The sequence below is a fragment of the Cupressus sempervirens genome, chromosome 2 (genome assembly GCF_028749045.1).
Source record: "Cupressus sempervirens isolate cs-2001-9-10 chromosome 2, ASM2874904v1, whole genome shotgun sequence".
Classification (NCBI taxonomy): Eukaryota; Viridiplantae; Streptophyta; class Pinopsida; order Cupressales; family Cupressaceae; genus Cupressus; species Cupressus sempervirens.
Window position 1 is genome coordinate 764395444 of NC_143119.1, and position 21690 is coordinate 764417133.

Genomic DNA, 21690 nt, shown 5'->3' on the forward strand with positions numbered 1-21690 from the left:
TCATACACCAACCAAATACAAAGACATTAATTACAATCTTAAAATGAAAGGTTGAAGGTATTTATTAAATTTGGACATTCATTTTCATTCACTAAGCAATCAGAAGATTTTATGAGAAGATTTCAAGGCAATTGAAGCGATTTCAATGAAAAGTGCAAAAAAATCATAGCAGTTTACCAATAAATTTGTGAAGCAAAGTAAGTATTACTTTCAGTACTTAGTTGACTATTCAGTGAAGATATTTTGAAAAAAGGTTTTGTTTAAAACCCTAGTTTAAAATGGTATTTGGAAGTAAAATGATGAAGAACAACAGTGCACAAATCATAAGAAATGATCGAAGTCCTCCACCTAACTTTAGAAATTCAAACACTATTCATGTTATCGGAGCTTTATCATCTATTCCACCTAAAGTCTTGATTGTTCAGGATTTAAGATCTTGTTATCTATGAAAAATAGGAGAAATTGGAATTTTGAGATTAGAGCAACTTATGATAAGCTATGCGTTGATGTAATCCTAAAGGTTGAACACAAGATCATTGTTGAGAAAGGGCTTACCCATGTCCTAGGTTGTCAAAAGGTCTTTAAAGTTGAATGGATAAAGATTGTTCTTAGCTGTATTCATGACATGAAAATATTGTTAGAAGGTGGTCTAATCAAGATAAACAAAGCTATCATTTGTAGGGTAACTGGGTACCATGCTTTGGATTGACCGAAGAGCATAAGAAGCATAACAAAGAATGAGATTGAAAATCTAACCAAGGTAGAGTGGAATGGTTGTGGTATGTCAATTGATGGAATTGAGGACCCATTAGTTGATTTTTTTGTTCGTGTGATTGCACACAAATTTTCTCAATCTAGAAGGTTGACCAACCTACCCTATATAGAAGTGGATTTGGGCTACAAAAATTTGAAGGATCATTCCTATGATCTTTATGAGCTACTACTTCAGCAACTTACAAAGAACTTAGAAGCAATGACGAAAGTGATGAATACCTCATGTAAGTCTTTATTAGTTTATATATTTTTCTATGTACAAAATCCTTTTCCTACCATTGGATCAAATTCTTGGGATAGAAATCAAATAGTGATTTAATCAACAGTTTGGGAGAAAAGTTTGAAGCAATAATGGACAACTACTTTGAAGAATTCAAGGTAAAGATGAGGAATAAAATTAGGATTCCTAAATAATTTGTAGACAAGTACTATGATGAAATATGTTTTTATTGTAGATACAAATTTTGTATATGCTCAAACAATTTTATTGAGGATAGCTTGGCTAAGGCCAATGCCCTATGAAGTGGATGTAGATGAGGTCACTGTACTTTTAGGTAAAGACATAGATGCTAGTGTTGAGCAATTCAACACATACAAAACTGTAATTATTGAGCTAATTGTTGAATCTGGCACACCCAAAATAGGGAAGCAAAGAAAGAGAAAGATTGTTGTGGGTGGAAATAAGGAACAAGGAGAAGGGTTTGGATAGCCTATAGAGGTCGAGGAAGGAAAATGAAAATAACTTGCTATTACAAAACCTAAGGCTACCAAGCAGAAAAAAGTTGTTTTTATTGAGCCTAAGGTAAAGGCTGACTTGAAGAAGGATATGCAAGAAATGGTGACACCTCAGAGGCCAAAGAGCAAGGTGATCATCACCAGGAAAATAACATCTTAGCCTCCTACCAAGAAATTCACAAGAAGTCCATCAAAGAAGAGGAAACTAGATGAAATACAAGAAAAGCCAAGGATAAAACTGATCTTAGTACAAGAGGAGGAAGATGATGAGAAGAATGAGTTTGATGAACCCAAGGAACTTCAAATAGTGAAGAGACTCCCTCCAATGATGATGGATCAAGTATGTGAAAAATTAAGGAAATTTGAAAGTGTTATGGGATTCAAAGATATTCATTATGATTCCTTGAATAATGATAATCAAGTTAAGCTTGAAGGAGCTATGATTGACATTATGATCAAGTTTAGGCACACACGCCTAGAATTGGGAATTGGATTTCCAATGGGATTGTATAAAAGAGTAGATGCAAAGTGGAAGTGGGCATTGACCACCGAGAAACAAATAATAGAGACAACACTGGCACAAGCTATGCCAAATTTGGGGAAGACCCATATGTCTATAGCCCTTAAAGATTTTGTAAAGAAGCTTATGCCTATAGATAGGGCATATAAGGTTTTGAGAAATAAAGCTTATGAAGTTGAGCAAGATAGAATTTGGATATGTAAAGAAGAATTTGGATTTCTTATTCCATTTGTGGAAGGTCGAGATGCAATAGAATTTGAAGATGACTACAAGCAAGAAGTGGCCAAGATGATTAAGGAGATTCAACAACTTGTTAGTCAGTGTGAAAAAAATGAGACTGTCATAATAAAACATGACACTGACACTCCTCCACTGACTTTGAATATAGTGACAAAAGAGGAAATTCAAGGCTTAATGAAAGATTCAAGAAAACTTTGTACTAACTCAATTTGGTTACAGATTATAGACTATCTAAAGCTTCAAAATAAGAAGACTAATGATATTGATGTGATATCAGTTACAAAGGATACAAGTGGCACAAAACTTGGTAAAGCTTTAATTGTATTTTCACCATTGACTTGTATGCCTATTTTGCAAAAGGAGGTAAACTTTGAAAAAGAAACATGCACTGATTGGGTAGAAGAAAAAGTAACACATAAAGAGAAAGAGGATACTCAAGCTCTTATTCAATTGCTAAGTATAAATGTTGTAGAGCATACAACTGTGATGCCTATGCAATAGGTGATCCCTACACCAGTGCAATGGCTAGGATCGAGATCAAGTGACAAGGGGAAATAACTATAATTATCACTACCTAGTGGTACACCCTCATAATCTCAAGATTTGACTCATTCAGGTGAGGATGATGAGTTAGTGAGCCTTGATGAGGTAATCAAATTACCTATGTATGATTTGAACAATCTTACACTAGAGAAAATTTAAAAGCTAAAAACTTTGTTAAGTCGTAAGGAAAAACAATAGCAATTGAGAAGAGAGTAGAAGAGAAGGTAGGTATTACATACGGTTAAAGATATTTCTCTAGATGCATTTGAGATCATAGATTTGAATAATCAACATACAATTTTGGATCAGCTAGTATATTTAGTTGATAAGATTCAAATAGAAGACATAGACACCAATGCCAAATTATCATAGTGGTTTGAAAGAAGAATGGAACATAAAGTTCTATAGAAAGTCTCATAGGAACTTGGACATAGACAAGTTGATCTTGCTACATCAGTCACACAACTAGAAATCATTTTGCAAACCACTAATTCATTGTATTTGAAATTATTACAGTAGATACTACACATTCATTAGAGCTGTTGCATGCAGACATAAGAGCAAGTGTTATTACATTGGGCAAGAATGCAAGTTCAAGCTCATCCTCTAACATTGACTTGACATTTAGTCAAAAGAGGTTAGTCGAGCTCATGGCTAAACATACAGAGATTAGTCATCAGTTGATGCTAATTCAACTGCAATTATTGCCACATATAGAGATTATTCAAAACGTGGTCTTTATTGCCAAAGACATTTTGAAGAAAGATACACAATTTTCACATATAACAGGTTTCATTGATCTAGTTGTTGAGATAGAAATTTAGTTTCAAATTTTGGTCAAGGAAAGATGGAATAAAGGCTATGCCAATATTATGGCAAATCATTAACAATTCCTTGATAAGTATCAATTAGCCCCAATAGTCCCAAGTTCTATCAGTGACAAAAACAAGGGGGATAGAACATGAAAGAATAAAAAGGGGATATAAGGGAATAAGACAAGGAGAAGAAATTTACAAATTAAATATCAAACATTAGATATCATATTTTATAGGATCAAACTATGGTCTCAGAGGAAGTACTCATTTTTGAAAGAAACAATTATTCATGAAAAAATATTTTTACCACTAATGTCAAAGTGGGAGATTGTTGATCTCTAGGCATATGTTATCAAGTAGTGTCCAAAAACTTAGTCTTTACTAGGCAAGATTACAAGGTAATCATTGTGACCGAGTTATCTAGTAAAGGTCAAGCATACAAAGCTTATAGGATAGTGATTGTCGAGTATTTAGTAGTGACCAAACACATGTATGTGATGAGAAATATAGTTGAGACCAAGTACATTGAAAAATCATTTATTACCAACCAAGAATGTATATAGAAGCTGAGTGATGGAATGAAGAAGTCTACGTGATCAAGCGTCAGAGCATTCAAGTGCCGGGCAGCTAAATTTTGACATATAAGTTTGCAATGGCACAAACATATATATAAACTATTTTGGCCAACTTGTATATGATATTTAATATTTTTAGAGCTAGCTAAGAAGATGATCGCATGTTATTTCTAAAGGTAATGATCCCAAGGTGCACAATTCAATCAATAAGAAAATGAGATAGAAACAACAAAAGATGATAAGTGTAAACCATCAATAAAGATCTAGAACCTTCACAAAACATCTATTTAAGGAGGATTCTAACCCTAGAATAAAAAATGTCAAATGAGAGATAAGGAGAGAAGCATATACCTTATGTGAAGTATGAAGGAAGGAATAAATAAATGTATGCGCATGTGAAGAAGAGAAGACTAAGTTTGAAAGAAGATAAGAAAAAGATAAATTTGAGAAGTGAAGGATTGAACATAGTTATCATATTGGGACATCATATTAGATATATAGCAAAGAGGAGACTAAAGATCATATTGCAAAGAAAACTGAGGATTAGGTACCGAATCAATTATTGTTAATTAAGATAGGGTAAATGGTTGAAAGGAGATTGTTAAAATGAAGAAGATTGATGAAACCTATCATGGAACAATCATTATTTTGTCACTGATGTCAAACATACTACTTGTTGATATGACATTGCTTACTTTGGTTTGAATGTTATCATTAAATTGTTTGATGAAGAGGATTTGAAAAGAAAGGATAACAAGAGAACCTAGAGAAAGGTTGAGTTATAGGGTGTATAGAAGGAGCACTAAGACCAAGCAAGACATTGATGATATAGTGTATTGTGTATCTACTTAAGGATATAATGAAAGGATACTTGAGTAAAAACTAGAAGAAGGCTAAGTAAAGAAATGTGTCTAGCAAGCCTAACCGAGCAAATAGTGGAAGCCAAGCAAGTTAGTGTAGGCCAAGAAGAAAGTTAGCTGAAGCTAAGAAAAAAGTTCAGTAAGTGGCGAGCGTTAGAAGATGGTAGTAGTGACCAAATGAAGCTTAGTGCATGTTGAGCAACCCAGTGTTGACCAAGCATCATAAGAAAACATTTGTTGAGAAAACAACATGTTATTACCAAGTGGTAATAAAATGAGTTTGATCAAAGATTTGATGAATTTGAGCCAATAAAGTTGATTTATTGAATTGTGTGAAGCGTATGGAAGATTAATATGATGAGTTGGTGGCACAAAATTTAAGATAAACCATTTTGAGACAAATTCAAAGCGGATTATAAGGGAAGTTTCTAGAAGGGAATAAAATGTAAAGATGTGAAGATTTAATGAATCTAACCTAACCCTAAAATGGATGATTGTGGTTAAGCAGAAAAAGATATAAATGATCTATATAAGGAGATAACAGGCCATAAGCAATTTGTCAATTGTGTGAACTTGAGAAAGACAAGAAGTCAAGGGTGTTGCTTCATATGGTGGCCATATGAAAGAGTCTATAGTTGGCATACTAAGCAAGAAGGCTTAAAGGGTGAATAAGCTATTAGAGATGAAGAGGATGAATGCCAAGAAGAATGGAGACCTAAATGTGAGATTTGTAATAAGAAAGTGCATTTTTTTTATCATGGGATCAAGTCCTATTGTTATTTCTAACAATTGTATCAGTTTGGATAAATCCTTTGCACTAAGGTTGACCTAACAGTCATAAGTAAATCCTTTGATAGGGTGACATTCTAATGGAATATTCTAAAATCCTCTAACAAGGCTCACTCCTAACAAGGTGAATGAAATCATTTAATCAAGGTCATATTTAACAGTGTGCATTATAACCTTTAATAGGGTTGGATCCTTACATGGCTCACTTCAGAAGAGTGAAAATTGGAAGCATGTTACTGGTGGTTTTTCCCAAATTGGGTTTCCAAGTAAAATCCTCGTGTTAAAATGTGTGATTGATTTTGTGGTATTTCATGTTTACACTTTTGCAAAGTTATTTTGACTTAGGACAACAATATGCAAAAGTTTAAGATATTGAATTATCGATGCATGCTTAAGTTGAAGTACTAAAATACAGAGGTAGAAAAGATGACAATAATAAAGGCTATAAGGACAAGGGAAAGAAGGCTTGTTACATTGCTGAAGAAGAATCCAATGATAAAGTTATCTATGTTGCTATGAAAGATGATTTTGATGAAGATGAGGCAACTACACTGATATCTTATGCGAATAAAGGTGAAATATGGACCATTGATAGTGGATGTTCACATCACACGACTGGAGAAAAAAGTAAGTTCATTACCCTTGAGTATTATAATGGAAATAGTGTTAGATTTGGTAATAATGCACCCTATCTGATAAAAGGAAAAGGATCAATAAGATTGAAAGACAAGATCATGTGTGACATTGCTTACTATGTGGAAGGAATTAACTGTAATCTTTTGAGTGCATCACAATTGATAGTTTAGGATCAAAAGTTGAATTTGATAATAGGAAGGCTAAGATCTATGACACTAATAGAAAACTAATTGGAAGTGGAGATCAGACTAGAGGTAATCTATTCTATCTTGACATGAATGATGTTACTTGTCTTGTTGTTCAATTTGATGATGTGTGGCTATGGCACAAAAGGTTATGTCATGTAAATTTTGAAAATTTGGTTAGTATCAACAAGATGAAAAGAGTAAAAGGTTTGCCAAAATTGAAGAAATTTGATAATGTGATTTGCAAACAATGTCAGTTAGGAAAGATGACAAAGTCTAGTTTTAAAAGTAAGAATCATATTTCAAAAGAAATTATGCAATTAGTTCATACTAATTTATGTCGACCAATTGATGTGCAAAGCTACAAAGGTGACATGTACATGATCCTATTTGTTGATGATTACTCTAGAATGATGACAATAATGTTTTTAAGAGAAATATCTGATGCTTCTCAAATGTTTAAGTGGTATTTGGCAAGATTTGAAAAGGAAACTGGTAAAAGCTTGAAATGTTTGAGATTCGGCAAAGGTGGAGAGTTTACATCAAATGAGTTCAAAAATTTCTACAATGATAGAGGAATTGAGAGATATACTTGTGCACCTAGGACCCCTCAACAAAATGCAATTGTTGAAAGGAGTAAAAGATTCGTAATGGATTGTGCTAGAACATTGATGATGGAGAATAATGTTGCTTTGAAATACTGGAGAGAAGTTGTCAGTACAACTATTTATTCCTTGAACCGAGTACAAATCAAGAAAGGTATAAATTCCACACCTTTTGAATTATGGTATGGATACTTACCCAATGTCAAATATTTAAGGTATTTGGAAGCAAGTGCTATATTCTTAAGGACAACAAAAATATTAAACTTGATGCAAAAAGTGAAGAAGGTATATTCATAGGTTGTTCCACAAGAAGTAAAGCTTATAAGTAAATACTAGCAATAACAAAGTTGTGGAAATTGCGAACTAAAGTTTGATGAATATTCAAAAGTACCTGAAGATAAACCTAAAAATTGTAGAACCTTTATGTACTACTATGAAGACATGCCTGATAATACTAATAATTCTACAAACCAAGTTACTAATCAACAAATATACGGTGAATTCAAAATTGAACCTCATGAAAGACCCATTGTAGAAAGGAGAACTAAGCCAAGGTTATCAAAGTATGTCAGAAGACATCACCCTGCTAAAAAAATCATTAGAGAAAAAGAAGATAGACTAATGAAAAAGAATAGGTTGAGAAATGAAACATGTTTGTTAAGCATGCATGAGCCTAAATCAGTGAAGGATGCATTAGAAAATGAAGCCTAGAATGAATCCATGAAACAAGAAATTGATCAAATTAAGAAGAACAAAACATGAACACTAGTACCCAGACCTGAGAACAAGAAATTTATTGGAACCAAGTGGGTGTATAGAAAAAATTGGATGAGAATGGTGAAGGTACAAGGAATAAGGAAATATTAGTTTGGAAAGGATATGCACAAGAATCGGGAATTGACTATGAAGAAACATTTTCCCTAGTTGCAAAATTAGAAGGAGTAAGAACTCTACTTGCTTATTCTACCTACAAAGGATTTAAAGTTTATCAAATGGATGTTAAGTCAGCATTTTTGAATGGTATACTAGAAGAGGAGGTTTACATAGAAAAACTTGAAGGATTTGTCGATCCTAACAATAAGAACATGGTGTGTAGACTGCACAAAGCTTTATATGGTTTGAAGCAAGCTCCCAAATCATGGTATGGAAGATTACATAGCTATCTTGTGAAGATTGGTTTTGAGAAGATTGATGACAAAAAAAATCTATACTTGAAGACAAAAGGAGGCAAAGGAATTTTACTAGCTAAAATATTTGTTGATGATATTATATTTGGAGGACAAAATGCATTGTGCAAGAAAATTGCAAATGAAATGATGAAAGAGTTTGAGATATTTATGTTTGGAGAAATAAAGTTCTTTGTTGGATTGCAAGTATATAAGATGAAATATGGTATTTACATCACTCAATCCAAGTATGTAAAGGAAATCTTGTAATTTTTTTGGTATGGAGGATTCAAAACTAGTTAGTACTCCTATGGTGGTTGGACAAAAACTATCCAAAACTGATGATTCTGCTAAAGTAAATCATACATTGTACAGGTCTATGATTGGAAAATTGCAATATGTAGGTGATAACAGACCTAACATTGCACTAGCTATTGGGATTGTTGCAAGGTTTTCTTCAAATCCTAAGGAGAATCACTTAATGGCTATTAAAATAATTATGAGATACTTGAAAGGGACAAACGATTATGGTCTATACTACAAGAAGAATGACAAGTTTGAATTGAGAGTCTATATAGATGCTAATTAGGCTGGAAACATTAATGACAGGAAAACTACAAGTGGTGGAGCATTTTTCTTAGGAAAAATATTAGTCTCCTAGACTAGCAAGAAACAAAATTGTATTTCAAAATCTAATGTTGAAGCTAAATACGTGGTTGCTGGTGTGAATTGCACAAATATAGTATGGATTAAATAGTTACTCAAAGGAATGAAAGAAGAAATCACTAAACTTGTGGTACTTTACTATGACAATACAAATTCTATCAACATAACTAAGAATATTGTGATGCATACAAACACAAGGCACATTGCAATCAAGTATCATTACTTGAGAGAATTGGTTCAAGAGAAAGAAGTGAGAATGGAATATGTGAATACAAAAGAATAAATAGTTGATATATTCACAAAGGCTTTACCTAAGGATGCACATGAATATCTTAGAGGTAAACTAGAGGTGATACCCCTATCCAAAGCTACTTAAGAATCAAGATTAGTGGACTGCATTAACTGAGTTGAATGACATATTTTATAACTTGATGTAGTGGATCTTACTTTAGGACCTACCTGAAGTAAGAAAGGAGCTGAAAAAAAAAGATTTATAGTCACATGCAAAGTGACAGAGGGAGAAGCTAAATTGATTATATCTACATGTATAGATGACAAGTCTTTGTCATTTTTGTCAAAGAGGGAGAGATTAGAGAAGGAAGGAGAAATCAGGGAGATATCATAGAGATCAGATCAGAGAAGGAAGGAGAAATTATATTAGAGAAGGAAGGAGAAAGATTGTCAAAGAGGGACAAGACCAGATGAGTGAGAAATCTAAGGAAGAGATCATAGTATACAGAGGTTCGCACATATTGATAGAGGAGGAGATTCAATAAAATTTATTAAGTTTCTTTTTTTTATTGTTGTTGGCATTGGTTTTCCATCAATGCCAAAGAGGGAGATTGTTGAAAGGAGACTATTGAAGTGAAGAAGATTGATGAAACCTATCATGGAACCATCATTATTTTGTCACTAATGTCAAACCTACTACTTGTTGGTATGACAATTGATTACTTTGGTCTGAATTCTATCATTTGATTGATTGATTGAAGATGATTTGAAAAGAAAGAATAATAAGAGAACCTAGAGAAAGGCTGAGTTATATGGTATATAAAAGGAGTACTAAGACCAAGCAAGACATTGATGATGTAGTGTATTGTTTATCTACTTAAGGCTATAATGAAAGGATACTTGAGAAAAGACTAGAAGAAGGCTAAGTAAAGAAATGTGTTTGGCAAGCCTGACTGAGGAAATAGTGGAAGTCGAGAAAGTCAGTGCAGGTTGAGCAAAAAGTTAGTTGAAGCTAAGCAAAAAGTTAGTTGAAGCTGAGCAGAAAGCTAGTTGAAGTTGAGAAGAAAGTTCACTAAGAGCTGAGCAAAGAGAAATCTAGTAGGTGTCGAGTGAAGAAATTTTAGTATTTTCCAAGCATTAGAAGATGGCAGTAGCAACCAAGAAAAACTTAGTGTATACTAAACAACCCAGTGTTGACTGAGCATCAGAAGACGTTATTATCGAGTGCCAAAAATTAGTTTGATCAAATATTTGATGAATCTGAGCTAAATTTTTTTATTTCTTTAATTATGTGAAGCATGTGGAAGATTACTATGATGAGATGGTGGCACATAATTCAAGATAAACCATTTTGAGATGAATTCAAAGAGGATTGTAACGAAAGTTTCTAGAAGTGAATAAAATGGAAATATGGGAAGATTCAATAGAAGTGAATTCTCTATATAAGGAGATAATACACTAGAAGCAATTTCTCACATGTGTGAACCTGAGAAAGATAAGAATTCTAGGGTCTTGCTTCATACAGTGACCAAATAAAAGTCTCTGTAGCTAGTATACTAAGCAAGAAGACTTAAGGAGATGAAGGCTTGAAGGGTGAACAAGCTATTAGAGATGAAGAGGATGAATGCCAAATAGAATGGAGGACTAAACATGAGATCCACAATCTACAATTGAGTCATTTTATTATCAGATCAAGTCCTGCTGTTACTTTCTAACAATTGTATAAGTTTGGATAAATCCTTTGGACTAAGATTGACCTAACAGTCATAAGTAAATCCTTTAACTGGGTGACATTCTAATGGAATGTTATAAAGTCCTCTAGCAAGGCTCACTCCTAACAAGGTGATTGAAATCTTTTAATCAAGGCCACATTTAATAGTATGAATTATAACCTTTAACATGGTTGGCCCTGTTGGTCTGATTTTTACATAACTAGCTTCTTTAAAAATCATGGTGAAAAAATCAAATGTGAGTCTTTTTATCAGATCTTGGGTTTTAGGTTTTGGTCTCATACTTTTGGTTCCTTTCAAAAAATTTATAAAACCCTAGGTCTTACCTTTTAAATCTTATTCTGGCGCAAAATTCTTAACATCAACTAAATATTCTTTCCCGCCTACATTGAGGTCATTGTCAAGTATTTTTGAAAAATCTTATCCCGCCGTTGGATCTGGTTTGATCTATGGTTGTCGCATACTCGCTATAGCAAGATGCTCAAAGATTATGCATAGCAAGGTAGCCACTGTTAGAGAATTATGTCCTAATGCTAAAAAGTGAAGTTTGGTGCCGAAAAAGGGGGTGCATTAGGATCACGTGCTATCTCCTAGGACTGTCAGTGTCAAAAAGGATGCACGTGGAAAAAATCGTAGATGGTGTCACCGAAGTTCAAGTTTCTCTGGCCGCTCGCTAAGTCACTATTAGAAAATCCATGCGACTTTTTGGTGGTGACATAGCGAACGCCCAAATTCTAAAGGCAGCAGCTATGTTGTGGGACCCGATTGCTGATAGCTAGAAATGAAGTGGTGATGAGGTGGCACCATAGGTCCAAGTAAATATTGATGCATAGGATGCTACCACGTGTCCAGATCAACAGATGGTGCAATTTTGCAAGAAGAAGATACTCACTGATTAAATAAAGTGGGAATGCAGGAGTATGACACATGGCATCGGTCTCAGAGTAGATGGTGATGTGGTAGATGATGTAGATTGAGTGACTAATTAGGAAGTGCCACCTGGTGGCTAGTCGTATCATTGGAGAGCAAATTTTAGAGGCTTATGCCACTACGGCAAAGGCTTGAGCGTAAGGCATAAAATAAAGGCTTCTGATGGTACACTGGTTCCTGCATAGACGTAAACAATTTTTTTGAGATTTTCGATGCTACGAGCAAGATTTAATTAATATTAATTTATTAATTAAAAATATTTCAAGATAGGTCCAAGCCAATAGAGACCTGCCATGTGGCATCACAGGAGGGAAAGTATAGAACATATAAGTGATTTTCAATCATCAAATCATCTCAGATCAATAGTCCTCACTATCTTGCTATGGAAAGTTGCAAGATGTTTAGTCTACACGACATAGCAAGTATGGGATCCACCACTCTATAGGGTACTTTGTACAGTTTCTTTACCTTCAATTTGGTTTTAGATCGACAGCCATCACTAGCTCGCTATAGAAAGGTGCTCGGAGGATATGCATAGCGAGGTAGCAACTTAATGACATGTGTCTTCAATCTTTCGTGGGCCCATTTTGAAATGCCAGCATTAGAAGAAGGTGGATCGACCTAGTTTTCATTCTGTAATCATTGATCTTGTCTTGATCAACAGTTGTCACTTACTCGCAATTTTCAGATGTAGGAAATTTAAGGAATGTGGGTAAGCAATAATGAGACACATGGCCTGCTCTTAAGGATATAAGGTTCGTTGCTTTTTGAATTAGAGTGAAAATCTACGGGTAAAATTTAAAGCTGATTGCAATTTGGAGGTAATAGTTACTAAGAGTTAAATATGGCGTGGAGCTCAAAGCTAGGGCACAGATTTTTCATTCGACGATCCAGAAAGTTGTGGCAAGAATTATACAAAGAGGAGGTGCAAATTTAATGTTGCAAATGAAATTACAATCAGATTTGGATACATTTTCATCTGTTTTAACTCCTTCAACCATTGTAAGGATGAATTGAATGTTTTGGAGGTAGTTGAAGCAATTTGTTTTTTCTGGCAACTACACAAGTTAATCTTCACGAAAAAGTAGATATGACAAGTAAAGATTAGATTTTTGGAGCCGCAATGCAAATTGTGATGATTTCTTGATATTTCCTCATGAGATATTTGCATATTTTAAGTGGGGATATAGCAGATATTTTGGCATCATTTATGGTTTTCAAAGTGCAGGTAGATGAGGAAGTTCAATTTCAATAGCTCCAGATTGAAGACTCTTTTAGTGGGACAGATGTTAATTCCAAATTACAATTCTTGAAAGATCTTCTCTCCTATATATCTTCCTTTTCTGCTTATTGTAAGGGTTCCAATTTTTAGGACTTGTGAGACCACAAGGTTGGCTCCAATTTTTAGAGTTGTGATACCAATTTTCTTAGTGTTATCCTGTTTTGAATATCATATTGTATTCTTTTTGAGGCATTCCATATTACACAGTCATTCTTGGTGTATTTTTTGAGTTTTGATATCAGATGATGTATTGGTTTCAAGAAAATTAATGCAAAGAGTTTAACCTTCTTAGTTTCATTTTGATTCTCATCTCCTTCTTCTGTTGTCTGTAATGTTTTGTGTTTGAGAACAAAGAGCTTGAACTCAATTGCAATCCCTTAAGGTTGTATATCAGAATAGATTTACTATTGGAACAAAGAGCCAAGTAAATGCTTGTTTATATTAATAGGGTTACAGGTTACACCAGGAGGATATTATCATAAGTACGAGAGTTATTATGAAGATTGATGTCTGTTTGCAAGTCAAATAGATAGATCATATACCTGAATATATGAGTATACTTTAGGTATCCATCTGCATGTTAAGGTTTAGTTGATGCCCAACGGATAAGGGACTGGTCAGCTTGAAGGATACATGTTCTTTGTTGTTGCATGCCTGGGTTATGCTGAGAAAAGCAAATCTTTAAATCAAAATCAAATTCAAATCATCTTTACATTTAATGTTGAAGAGCTATAATTGAATGCCCTCACTCAATTTATGAGATTCATAGTATTTGCATTTAGTTGTTGTAGATCTTTGTCGTTTCATGAGTTGTTAGGAGGTATAAGGGTCATCATTTGCTTTGTTAGATCCAGGGATATGTTTTTCACTGGTACCGTATTAATTGGATCCGAAGGTTCACCTGCCTAGGTCTAGCAGAGCCTGAAGTGAAGAAGGATTTATCCTTATAGTTGGCCCAAGACTGTAGTCAGGTGCATTCATCATAGGAATTTTCTAGCCTTAGATGTATTTGTTTGGTTTCTTGGTTATTTCCAAAACTGTTAAATCAAGAGCCAATGGGCCCCTCACAAGGCTCACTTCAGGAGAGTGAAAATTGGTAGCATGTTACTAGTGGTTTTTCCCAAATTGGGTTTCCACATAAAATCCTTGTGTCAAAATGTGTGATTGATTTTGTGGTATTTCATGTTTACATTTTTGCAAACTTATATTGACCTAAGACAACAATATGCAAAAGTTTAAGATATTGAATGATCGATGCATGCATAAGTATAAGTTGAAGTACTAAAAAGTTTTATTTGTACATTTGGACCTTGGATAACTGATTCACCCCCCTCTTAGTTATTCTAAACATTTCAATATAAATCTCTTAACATAGTGGTTTTAACAGACCAATGTAAACCTCCTAACATAGTCCTTACTTCATTGTGAGTGTAATATCCTTTAACAAGGTGAGACCTAACAATCTCTTAAGCTTTTGACAGGGTAGAACCCTTAGAGGGTAGATCATATCTTATGATCAAATATTATAACCTTAATAGGTTAACTTTATTGTTGCAACAATTAAGATTTGTGGGTTACATCCCCACCCCAATTTTACCTTCACCTTGAAGTATTTTTGGGTAACCAAATCATTGTGTTATGTGTTAAAATATATTATGGATATGATGTATTTCATTTATGTTCCAACATTACCATTTTAATGGTAAATCTACTATATGTGATGAATTAGGAGTGAATTCATTAAATTGCTTTTGAAGTCAAAAGTATGAGATCCTGGTTCACCCCCCTTCTCATTATCTTGTTTCCTATGTACTCATTCTAATAAGATTTAGTGGTGATAGAATTAGAGAAGGGATGCAAAAGCCATTGAAACCCCAGATGTAGCAAGAGCTATGAATTTAAGATGTTAGATATAGGAAATATTTGTGCTAAAGTAAAGAAGGTAATTAAAAGACCCACCTTAAGAATGAGAAACCTTTGAAGCTAATGTTATGATGTTGATGCAACTCCAATGGACAAATAATCTAATCCCTAAAATTGAAAGTACAAGATCTCTAAAACCAAGAAGTTGTTTGACTCTTTGGTAGAGTTGTTTTTTCTTAACAGGGATAACTTTTCCTTAAGCAGGGAAGAAATATGACTTCGATCAGCAGTGTTTGAGCCTGATTCTAATTTTGCACTTTTTTGTTTGACAAAAAGGTATCTAGATCTGCAACCTGTTCACCTTTTCAAGATCTACAACCTGTAAGAAAAATGGTTTTGTTTGTTGATATGGGGTTTGCCTTGGTCAAACTTGTTAATATGAATGATGATGGTATTCATTTGGGGGATTATCATAAGCATTGCCAAAGCATGTGGATATTGGTAACATGATTGATATGTTTCATTCATGACTATGTTTGTCATTGATGACATCATAATATGGTTTCTATGAAGATTGGCATAGTAGCAGACAAAGATCAAGGTTGTACAAACAAAGGTTTGATTTTTAGGTCAAGTGCAGTTAAAGATGTATTCTAGACCATCTCCTAATGATGAGGTTAAGTGTGCATGAAGAAGATATGTGTGATTTTCATATAGTAGTATAGAGGCATAGTATCTAACAAGAAATTTCTAATGATTGGAATGTATCTCCTAACATAGATAAAATCAAGATATGCAAAGTTATAATGTGATAGAAGATAGTCAGATGATGATGTCAGTGAGTGCACAAGTTCTAGAGTTGCACGTGTGAGAAGTTGTAAAGACTGTGAGATGACAATGTTGTGTACTTGTGAAATAACTAATTATCTTAATGTTGTCCTATTTTAATTAATTGGGAAAGCCTCAAGGCCGACTCAAGGAATTTTTTTGAGGACATTGTATTAGGGAAGGTTATTTTCCTTTTGGAAAAGTGTGATTTGTAAGAGTATCAAATGTGTGAATTATGATTGAAGAAGTGCAAATAAGAGTAGAATGTTGGGAAAATATGTGAAAGTGATCCAAGGGATTATTGGATGCAAAGTTTACAATCTGGTATCAAGATTAGAAGAAAAGCAACAATTCAATTGATAGGAAAGAGGAAGAGGAAGCATAACTATAGTTCATTTCCATTATTCTACAAGGAATAATACAAAGATCATTTGGATAGTGGGTTCATTGGTCTTGCCCCTAAAGCTGGTTGTATAATGGGTCCATCAACCTTCTACAACTCCTAATATGGTTTAAATCTCCTAACAGAGACTGATATGTACTGAATGTTTTTATTGAGTCCTAACAAGGTCCATCCTCTAACAAGGAATATTTATATTGTTAGATCATTTTGTGTTTACCATGCCTACCGAGGTTTTCCCTCTAATCAAGGGTTTTCCTAGTTAACATATATGGTGTTATTGTGTATGACTATCTTGTTATGGTTGCTAATTATATTGCTCATATGGTTAAGGATTGATAAGGTTAATAATAATTATAATAGTTGGATAATAAATTCATGCCCACTCCCCCCCCCCAAGTTATATTGGTGGACTTTACATTCTAACAATTGGTATCAAAGCATCATGTCCTTGAAGAGAAAGCTTAACAACTTTGGGAGATCAATGGCGAGTCACTTCAGAAAAGAAAGTCCTAAGTTTGATGGAGTTAACTATGACAGTTGGAAAGAAAAGATGAAGACTCATATGCTATGTATGGGTCCAGGATATTGTCTTTTGACAAAGAATGATAAATATATTGTAAAATAAGAGAAGCTTGAAGAATCTAGCGAAGCAAAAAGAGATTTGTTTATATATAACATGTGAGCTAGAGAAGCATTGTTGGTAGCTCTTCCTAAAAATGAATACAATCAAGTAAAATCACTAGCAACATCTCATAAGATTTGGCAAGCTTTAGAATCTACTTTTGAAGGAGATAAACATACAAAAATAGTAAGATTATAGAATTGGATATGCTTGTTTCAAGATGCTAAATTGTTGCAAAATGAATCTGTGAGAAGCTATGTTGGTAGGATATTTGAGATTGTTGCAATAATCAAATCATGTTGTGGATCCAACGAAGAAGATGAGACTGTATGCAATATTTTGAAAACTTTGACACCACCATTCAAGCAAGTAGTACAGATGATTGAACTATTGATACCCTGCACCGAGAAGTTCACCAAGGAAACCTTTCTTAGAATATTTGAATCAACAGAATCAAGTTTGGGACAGTTTGGAGAATTGACACGAGTGGAGAAAACTTTTAGTGCCTTAAGTGTTTGTCCTTACTTATCTAGAAGTGCAAGAACCCATGGGGATTATGCTAGCAGTAGTAGAACCAGATCTAAAGAGGAAAGACAGATTGAAGAAGGGATACCCTTGATTGTAAGAAGAGAACTAGATGGTAAGAAAATCTTTAAATGTTTGACTTGTAATGAATTCATCATTATGAATCTAACTGTCCTAAAAGAGAGAAAAAGTATAAGAAATTTTAAGCTTAGAAGAGCTAGAGATTGTTTGTATGCAAATGAAGATGATGAATCTGAGGAAGGAGTTCAGAGTGAGAGTGATGATGAATTAGGATTTGGTTATAAAAGAGGAAAGTTCTAAAATTGAAGTTAGAGAAGAAAAATCTCTAGTCTCTCAAGTTGAAAAGAAATTTGATTGGATCATAGATAGTGGTTGTTCACATTATATGATTGTTGATATGAACAAGTTTGTTAAATTTATAAATCATGATGGAGGTATTGTTAGAGTTGGTAATAATGTGGCTTGTCACATCATAGGGATAGGATCTATTAATCTTGATGGAAATACTAACACTGATGATGTTTACTTTTTTGATGGTTTAAATAATAACTTGTCGAGTGTTGGACAATAGGTGGATAAAGGTTATCAATTGTAGTTTATAGAGAAGACTTGTATTATCAAAGATAAGGATGGTAAGTTGCTTGGAATAGGTACAAGATCCAGAGAAAATGTATTTCAATTAAATTCTACTGAGATGACATTTTTGGTTGTAAAGGTGGATAAAAATTAGTTATGAAATAAAATTTTATGTCATATAAACTTTGATAACATTGTAAAGGCAAGTAGTACATTTGCAATTAGAAATTTACCTAAGATCATGAAGCCTACTAATGTTGTTTGCAAAGAATGTATTATGGCTAAACAAAAGAAGGTAATTTCCTAGCAAGAAGTTCATTACCATAGAGAAGCTAGAGATTATTCATATAGATCTGAGTGGCCCTACTAGAACAAGAGGATTCTATGGAGAAAGGTACTTTATGATTTTTGTTGATGATTTTACTAGAATGACGTGGGTAACATTTCTTGAAGAAAAATCTAAAGCATTTGAGAAGTTAAAGATATTCAAGAATAGAATTGAAAATGAATCTAGTGTAAAGATAAAATGTTTGAGACCAGATAGAGGTGGAGATATCACTTCTAGAGATTTGAAAATGTTTTGTGAAGAAAATGGAATTAAGAGACAATTATCATCACACAAGACTCTTGAGAAGAATGTGATACAAGAAAGGAGAAACATATTAGTATCAGAGGCAACAAGAGCAATGATGTTTAAGAATGATGTATCCAAAACTTTTTGGAAAGAAGTAGTTAATACAACAATATACACCATGAACAAAGTACAAACTAGAAAAGGTACACATAAGACTCCTTATGAATTGTGGTTTGGTCATACACAATCAATGTAGTACTTCAAATTTTTTGGAAGTAAGTGCTATATAAAGATGGATGATGATGTTAGTAAGTTTGATCCAAGAAGTGATGAAGGTATGTTCCTTGGTTATTCATTGAAAAGAAAAGCTTATAGATGTTTTAATCATAGAACTAAGACAATTATTGAGTGTGCAAATGTGAAAGTTGATGAAGGGTTTGAAATTAAAGAGGGGATGATGGATTATAATTTTGATGAGGAAGAAGAAAATCCTAGAATTGTTAGATAGAACACGAATTTTTTCTTTGAGACTAACAATGAATTGTAGAATGATGTACAAATTATTAAGCAAAGAGGAGAATAGATATTTGAACCAAGAGAAGAGATAAGAGGTGAGATAGCAACTCCCACACCTAACAAGAACCTGATAAAGAATTGCCCAGAAAAGCATATAATTGGAAGTAAAGACAAAGGAGTGATGATAGAAAATAGAGTTAATGAGGATTTATGTTTTATTTCTCAAGTGGAACCTAAGATTGCAAATGAGTCATGCAAAGATGATCAGTGGATCCAAGCAATGAAGAAAGAACTTGATTAGATTGTGAAAAATGAAACATGGGAATTGGTTCCTAAACCTAAAGACAAGAATGTTATAAGAACTAAATGGGTATTCAAAAATAAGATGAATGAACAAGGAGAAGTTGTGAGCAAAAAAGCTAGATTGGTATGCAAAGGTTATTCACAGTAGGAAGCAAAAGATTATGAGGAAATATGTGCCCTTGTAGCCAAAATGGAAGCAATGAGAATGTTTATGGCTTATGCAGCAAGCAAGAAGTTCAAAGTGTATCAAATTGATGTCAAATCAACCATTATGAATAGAGAACTTAAAGAAGAAGTTTACATTGAATAACCTAAAGGAATTCCTTTAATAGAAGACAAGGATATGGTATGAAAATTGAAGAAAGCACTGTATGGTCTAAAGCAAGCACCTAGAACATGGTATGCAAGAATAGGTAAGTATTTGACAAGACTTGGATTTGCTAAAAGTATGATAGATAGTAATCTATATTAAAAAGAAATTGAGAATGGTTTGTTGATCATTGTGATATTTTTTGATGACATAATATTTGGAGGTAATGATGAAGCAAGTGATAAGTTTGTTAAAGAGATGAAGAATGAATTTGAGATGAGAATGACTGGTGAGATAAAGTTTTTCGAAGGATTACAAATTATGAAAAAAAATGATGGTATTTTCATATCACAAGCTAAGCATTTTAAAGACTTGTTGAAAATATTTGTCCTGGAAAGTTGTCAACCTGTTGGTACACCAATAGTAACTAGTCACAAGTTATCTAGCAAAGATGAGATGCCTATAGTTGAGCAGAAGATTAAATCAATGATTGTGATAGGAATACTCTAGGGCAGTGTAGATAGTTTATAGGCACTCCTTGATATCCCCTATTTACACAAGTTTAACCCTAATCAATTAGAGATAACTTTTCTTAGACTAACCTACCCATTCAGACTTGCATACTAGCTTAAAACTTCATTTTAGGCCTCCTTGATGACTTGTCTCATCTTGCAAGGGTTGGAGACTCTTCCTAGGTTGTATTAGACTTCTTTCCACCCATCTACCACAATCCATCCATTATATTTCTATATGATCCCTTCAAACCAATGAAAAGCTCCTATTAGGCCTAATAGCCCTCAATTAGCCCTCCTAATGGACTAATTTGGATTTGTTCAGATATTTCCTCAAGAAGGTCCCAAAAAAACTTCAAATTGAGATACCCTTTTTAAAGGCCTTCAAGATTCTTAAGGTCTTAGGTTCCCAACATCTACCACACGCCGAACCCACTTTTGAGGGTTTGTTAGGGTATATTAGCAATTTAGACCAGTCAGCATTAAAACTACTCTTTCTCCTTCACCAGGGACTTCCAACACTCCTCCTTTTATCCATAGAGTCTCCATTCAATTATCTATCCTTCCATAATACCATTCCTATTAAAAAAAATTCACCCTTGCAAGAAATCCAGTTTCCTTGGTTCAATTTCTAGCCAAGTACAACTCTATCTCACCTAGGGCTTCCAAGGAAATGGCTTGGCCCTTTACTTATTTCTCCATCCTTCCTACTAAAAAATGTACAAGGTGTCTACTATAATTTCTCAAGGTTTCATAGAGTTTCACCCATGGGGAATGTTGGTAGAAACCATTTTCCCAAGTCTTCCCCAGTACTAGCCAACAAACAGGTAGTTTCCTAAAACATTTATTGTGAACACAAATTGTTTGCTAAGAACTTCTAACCAAAAAAAGAAACAAGCATAGAAATGAAGAAACTATATTCCAATGAAAAAGTGCTGATTTAATCTCATGTAAATCAAAAGCACATTCTTTCATTCAACTTGTCATTGATTTCCTTGTCTGTTGTATGCATCCTTACAACTCCAAAAATTCCAACCATACAATAGTGACTTGGAGGGATTTAAAAAATAATTTCCCAACTAATTGAACCAAATTCTACTCATTGGTAACTTCCTTGTTCCTTCTAACCACTTTTGCAACTTTTGAAAAAAAAATTGCAAAAAGTGTAAAATTGTCAATGTGCAATTTTTGCAAAATTGATACTTTTTGCATTTTGACACTTTAGAATTTGAAAGACTAAATTTTAAGAATCCAAATCAACCATGGAAATTATTTATACCATGTTTTGGCCATTTCCATGGCTAACTACCCTTCTATTCTTATCTAGCCCTCTAAGACAACTTTTTGCACTTTTT